We start from the raw sequence: 6,087 nt of genomic DNA, 5'->3' as shown, positions 1-6,087 counted from the left end.
AATGTATTAGGTGGTGAGAGTCCAGAATTGTTTCTATGACTTAGCTTGTGGTGGGAATTATAATTGTATCTTGTAAGTCATATCTAAATTACCTTGTCACATGAGTGTATAATGTTTATTGTATGTAAGTGTTTTTGAAGTCGTCATATCTAATATGATAAGCAAGATGAGATATGAGTGTGATTGCTTGTAGGATGTAGCAAGTGATGTCTTTAACATGAAATTAAATAATCCTTCAGTTGATTATGTATGAATGAACATGTGTCTAATGTTGATGTAATGAGTAAATATGAAATATGTGGCTTTGAAAATGTAATTTTTTATATTATTTTGTATTGTGAAATTTTTTGAATTACTAGTTTATCATTTTGTATGGCTTGTATTGTCATCTAACTGTGATGAATGTTTTTACGAGCATAAAATATAATAGACTTAAAGTATGTGTATCTATAAGGTAAACATAGTTAGTTTAGGACATTATAGTTTTTTCTTTTAATATGGAGCTTTTTTTATACATTTTTATCCAGGTTGGAGTTTTCTACCAATAGGTCGGATTATCTTTGAATATGAATTGGATGTGTGGAACCATATTTTGATTTACAAATAAAAATGTTATGTGTTAAAACATATTATAACGTAGTTATGAAAACCAGTCATAATATAAAATGCGGTGGCAAATTTGTAAATAAGTTTAAATCTTATTATTACAGAGTTATGGACACCTTAAATCTTTTTTAATGTATTATAACTTATTTTTAGAAACCAGTTGTAATATCCCAATCTGATTTTAACTTTTTCCCCCTAATTTCTCTTCCCTCTCTTCCTCGCTTTCGTTCCCCGTAATACACCACTACCATTCTTCCTCTCTTCTTCACTCTACATCATCCGCTGTTCACTCAACCATTCACTCAACCATTCACTCTCCATCAGTCGTTCATTAGCTGCCTTACGAGAGCGTTTCTCTCGTCTCCATTATCGAAAGGCTCTCGTTGCCTCTCCATCATCGAAGGCTCTTGCTGCCTCTCCATCATCGAAGGCTCTTGCTGCCTCTCCATCATCGAAGGCTCTTGCTGCCTCTCCATCATCTCGTTGAACCACAGTTCAAGCAGTAAGCACTCTCCTTTACCTCTCAGCCTTTTCACCTACATCTTTCACCCTCAACTGCTAGGGTTTCTTCGAATCTTCATCTTCTCACCTTTTTACCAATTGTTTTGACTTTTCCTACATTTTTCATTGAAATCGGTTCCCTCAGTGTTTGTCTAGGTAGGCTTTGAGATGATTGATGCAATTGCTGAGTCGTAGGGGATTCCTATGAACACTGCCCATTCCAAAGCCATTTTCGGAAAAGGTTTGCTTGTTCCCTTTCTTAGATATTTCTATTTTCTATTTCTCTCTCTATGTTTATTGTATTCATGAATTAGTAAGGAAACAGGATGTGCTGATTTTTTTCTCTCTGTTAACCATTTGAGATTTAACTTTAGATTGTGCAAGTTGTGCTATCTATATAGCTTGTCACTTGCCACTCTCAAAAATTTATTGACCACGAGTTACTTTAATCGCTTAAGCTTATAGTCTACTTTGAAGGGTAGCTTTTCTAATATGCACATTGAAATTTACTCTTATTGGTTGGAATTTTTGTGAAGTTATATGTACTATTGAAAGTATTTAAGTTTAATATTACAACCACAGGGATAGGAAAATCTCGAAATTGACAATGACTGCTAAAGGAATACCAGTATTTTCGGCAGTTTAAGCTCTGACAGAGTGGATGGTGTTTAGCTCCCTTAGATTCTTGGGAGGCTTTGCAGCTGCCCTGATTGATGATCCTCTGTGGGTCATGAACACTGTCCCTATTGAGGCCGAGTTCAACACCCTCGGTGTCATATATGAACGTGGATTGATTGGAACCTACCAAAACTGGTATGCCTTTCTTCCATAATAGTAAATTAGTAGAGGGACTCAATCTAGGAAAAGTAGAACATAGTTGGGGTAGAAAGTAGCTTTCTCATTGACTAATTAGATTAGAAGTATATCTCACTTTAGCTTAATTTCTGTTCATCACTGCTAAATGCTTAAACACAACTCAAGTGGTACCAACTTTTGTCCTTTACCATAGACAGGGCACTGTTATACAGATACACTTGTTTAGCTCCCTTAGTTTCTTCTCATTTGAATATTGGGTGTTTAGAAGAGCTTATACTGAGCAAGTGGCACCAAAAAGAATTAATGTTATTTACAAATCCTTGGTGATAGAATGTATATTATTCCGTGTGTAGAAAGTGAAGAATATCATCATATATATGTATACTCGTGTTGATTATAGATGTGAGGATAAGGAAATAAGGGAAATAAAAGCGCGTCCACAAGATTCTGCAGATAATATATGCCAAACAAACCCTTCTGGGACTTTCTTTCTGTCCTCAAAGCTGATATTAATTTCTGCTTTTTTTGTAAGATCCATTCACGAGGTGTTGCGTCAAAGAATTCATTAGATGCCATCGTGTTTCTTAACATTAAATTCTATGGAAGCACTTTTATTTATAACAAACACCAAACTTCATTGATAATTCATATATGTATATATCATATGGGTTCTATTAAAGCAAGTCATTGTAGTTTGAAACACTTGGAGCATAGGTAGACTAAAACTTGTCACTTTCTTTTATTCCCCTTTCAACCCATTTCGTGTCCCGAAAATATATATGCAAGTTTTATATGCTTTCTTATTGAATCTGTATTTAATCTTATATATAAAGTTGCTTTGACTTCATGTTTGAATCCTGTTATTGAATTCTTTGAAAAAAGACATTGATGATTTATGGTCTCAACGTTTTGAGGACATAAATTTTTCTTAAGAAATTTTCTTTTGTTGTAACTTAGTGATTTTAAGGAATTGGATTTAGTTGGTCAATTTCTTATGAATTTCACCACTTTAATGCATTACACATTTTTGCTCATGCATTACAGAACCTATCAAAACATAACCATTAATTAAGATATTTGTAAGTGTCATGGTTTGGAATACTCATTAATCTACTCATCCCAATAGCTCCAGCAGGAACAGATATTTCTGACTATCTGTCATATTTTTCTTCAATTTTATAGGAAACAGAGTGAGTCAAATTTTAAAAATTAATTAAATTAATATATGTTTTATATTATTATTTGGAAAGTTATACATTATCATTATTTTTATATATTACGTATCTTATCAAGAAATTGTTCTTAATAAAGTTGCTTACTACAAACACAACATGTTTCAGAATCTGACTATTACTTACCTCAGAGGCCTCGAGGCCTCAAAACTTTACACTTTTGGTGCATGAATTATATCATTTTTATAATATTGGTAATAGTTTGCGTCAATGGAGTATTCAATGTGCCACTTTTTCTGCTTCAATTGACCACTTTAATTGTTGTTTTGGTGTATTCAATTAAATTTCATTTTCAATTTTTTGTTAAAACAGGTTTATGGCTGATCCATCTACACCTACACGACCACAAAGTGAGGACCAAAGTCAATCGTCTACCCAACCCAAGTGTAGACGAGCGACTAGGCTAAAAGACTTGACTGTTAGTCGTAATGCTGATCAGAAATTGCCCATTCAATTTGATATGAGTACAGGAAAAGTTATTGGAGACAACCGTGCAAGATTCACTAGCTTGTGGCCTTACTTGGTAGAAGTATTGTTAGTATTCTTACTTGGTAGAAACTTGGCTACACTTAAATAGTATATGTACATTAATGTAATATTTGGATTTAATATATAGTTTCATGTATAAATGATGTATTAAATATTAGACTATTTAACTTTTGAAATGAATTCTATTTTGTTAGTTTCAATAAATTTGTTTATTTAAAGCTATATTTATTATAAATGGATTGGATGAGATGATAATACAGGAATATTATTATAATTTCATTGGATGGTCAAATGTAATAATCAATTTTTTTTAAAAAAAACATTTATTATAACGTACTAAGCAATGTATGATATGGTACATTGATCACATATTATAACGTACAATAATATGTACGTAATAATATATAACATATTATAACGTACAAAATCTTCTACGTTATAATATCTTCCACTTATTACAACGGACAAACGAAAGTGGAAATAACATTTATAATATTTTATATTCACAAGTTTTACATATACCATGTAAGTATTGGTTATAGTTTAAGTGAATGATTCTATAAGAACAAGAGTTGGAGGAAACTTGTAGATGTTTTAAGATGTATATATTTTAATTATGTATGGTAAGGTTTTTGCTAGAATGAAATACCAGGGAAATTCATGACCAACATAAACATTCTATATAGAGATCAAAATATCACTTCCAACAAAAACCTTAACAAAATAATTTTATTTGTATTTTTTTTAATAAAATGCACGTCTTGTTTATTCCTATTCAATGTAGGAAAAAAATTCACTTGAAATATTAACATATAGTATAAACATAACAACTAAATAAATTATATGTGATTTATATGTTTTAATAGTTTTAAAATTTTAAATTTTGGGATGTTACAAAAATCTAATTAAACCAATATCAACATATATAATTACATCTATTTTCCTACAATAAAGCATAAAAAACTTTACTAATTTTTTTGTGTCCTTTTATGGGATTTTTTTTAACAAAAAGATCTTATTATTTATCTCTTATTTTATATAATGCATTTCACAAGTTAATGATATCAATCCAAACTCATTTTCTTTAAGTATATTAGGAATTAAAGCTTTCACGGACTTATAAAAATAGTTACCTTATGTTGGATAGTAATTGGGGCTAATTTTATTAGGAATGTAAAATTTGATTTTGAAACTATTTGATCCATATACGAAATCGATTCCTCTGTATAATTTTTATTTTTTATGAAATTCCTTTATCTTATGAATTTTGTATGATTTCTTTTTTTTTTTTTCTTAAGAGTGACTTTATCTCTTTTTATATACATTTTATTTACTTTGTATATTATAATGGATTTGTTGCATATCAACTCAAGTTACATATTTAAATACATTTTTCTTAAAATACAACAACTTAAATTATTGATATTTTGTGATATCAACTCAAGTTACATACCTTTTAATATTAACCATGTTCTATGGGAATCCAATAAATTAAATTTTTACTTGCAACAATATATCAAAAATGGCTAGACTGATTAATTGAAACTAAATTGTTTACTTATTTTAAATAATTATCAATTTTTAACTAAATTGAATATTTTGTTATCCCAACTTCTTGATTTCAATTGGACACTTCAAGATGGTTGAAAGGAGAAAAGAGTAAATACGTATTCAAATCACTATCCATACTTTCTATAAATCTTAGAACTTATTACAACTCCATGTTGTTATAGATTATTGATGCACTCATTAAAGAGTATAGGTTGTCTTTTTATCCTTAAATAACATTTATGCCAAATAATAAGAAAAACTATAGCTAAAAATCTCAGCTCTTGCACATAATAGAATACCTCTTTATGCAAACCACGTTTCTCTTCAAAAGTTCTTTCTTACAACATTCCAATCAAAGATAATAACTTTTGTTTTTCATATAACTTGAAAACACTCCAAATTAAAATATTTCACTTGTTACCTAATAATTTTATAAGTTTATTCCAAAACACAACCACCACTAACATTCAAATTTCCACTCTAACTTAGTTCTCACACTGTTTCCAGAATTCTATCTTCTATTAGAAAAAAAGGTTTGTTTAACACTTCAAAATTTTTATTTTTATTTACAAATGAGTGGTTTCTTAAGTTTAGGATAGGATTAGGTATTTTTCTAGTCGCTAATTATATACGAAACTAGAATTTGTTATTATATGAAAGATCATATAAAATTCGATATTGCACTAGTACAATATTTGTTTTTAAACTCGCACAATATGTCTCATTTTATACCAAATCGCTGCCTATAACAACGCGGTGACAAATTAGTAATTAAGGTGGCCTTATATACATCGGTTGCATGAAGACCCGAAGCATAAAGTACCTACCACCTCGGCTGCATGCAGAACCGGTGCCTAAAACATCCTTTTTGGCTGGCAAAAGGTAATACTAC

General features: G+C 30.1%; 1 long non-coding RNA gene across 2 annotated transcripts; it reads left to right on the top strand.

Annotated features, from left to right (window-relative positions):
• Positions 1–772: 772 nt before the first annotated feature.
• Positions 773–3,866, top strand: LOC148200548 (uncharacterized). Of its 2 annotated transcripts, XR_015785733.1 has the most exons (4): positions 773–1,108; positions 1,253–1,348; positions 1,690–1,920; positions 3,468–3,866. It is a non-coding gene; the product is annotated as an uncharacterized LOC148200548 (long non-coding RNA). The 2 variants fall into 2 exon arrangements; XR_015785734.1 differs by lacking the exon at positions 1,690–1,920.
• The last annotated feature ends 2,221 nt before the right edge of the window (positions 3,867–6,087 follow it).

The sequence above is a fragment of the Vigna umbellata genome, chromosome 4, assembly GCF_029865625.1.
Source record: "Vigna umbellata cultivar VRB3 chromosome 4, Vumbellata_1.0, whole genome shotgun sequence".
Taxonomy (NCBI): Eukaryota; Viridiplantae; Streptophyta; class Magnoliopsida; order Fabales; family Fabaceae; genus Vigna; species Vigna umbellata.
Note: the sequence above shows the minus strand (reverse complement) of the source record. Positions and strands in the feature narration are given on the sequence as shown.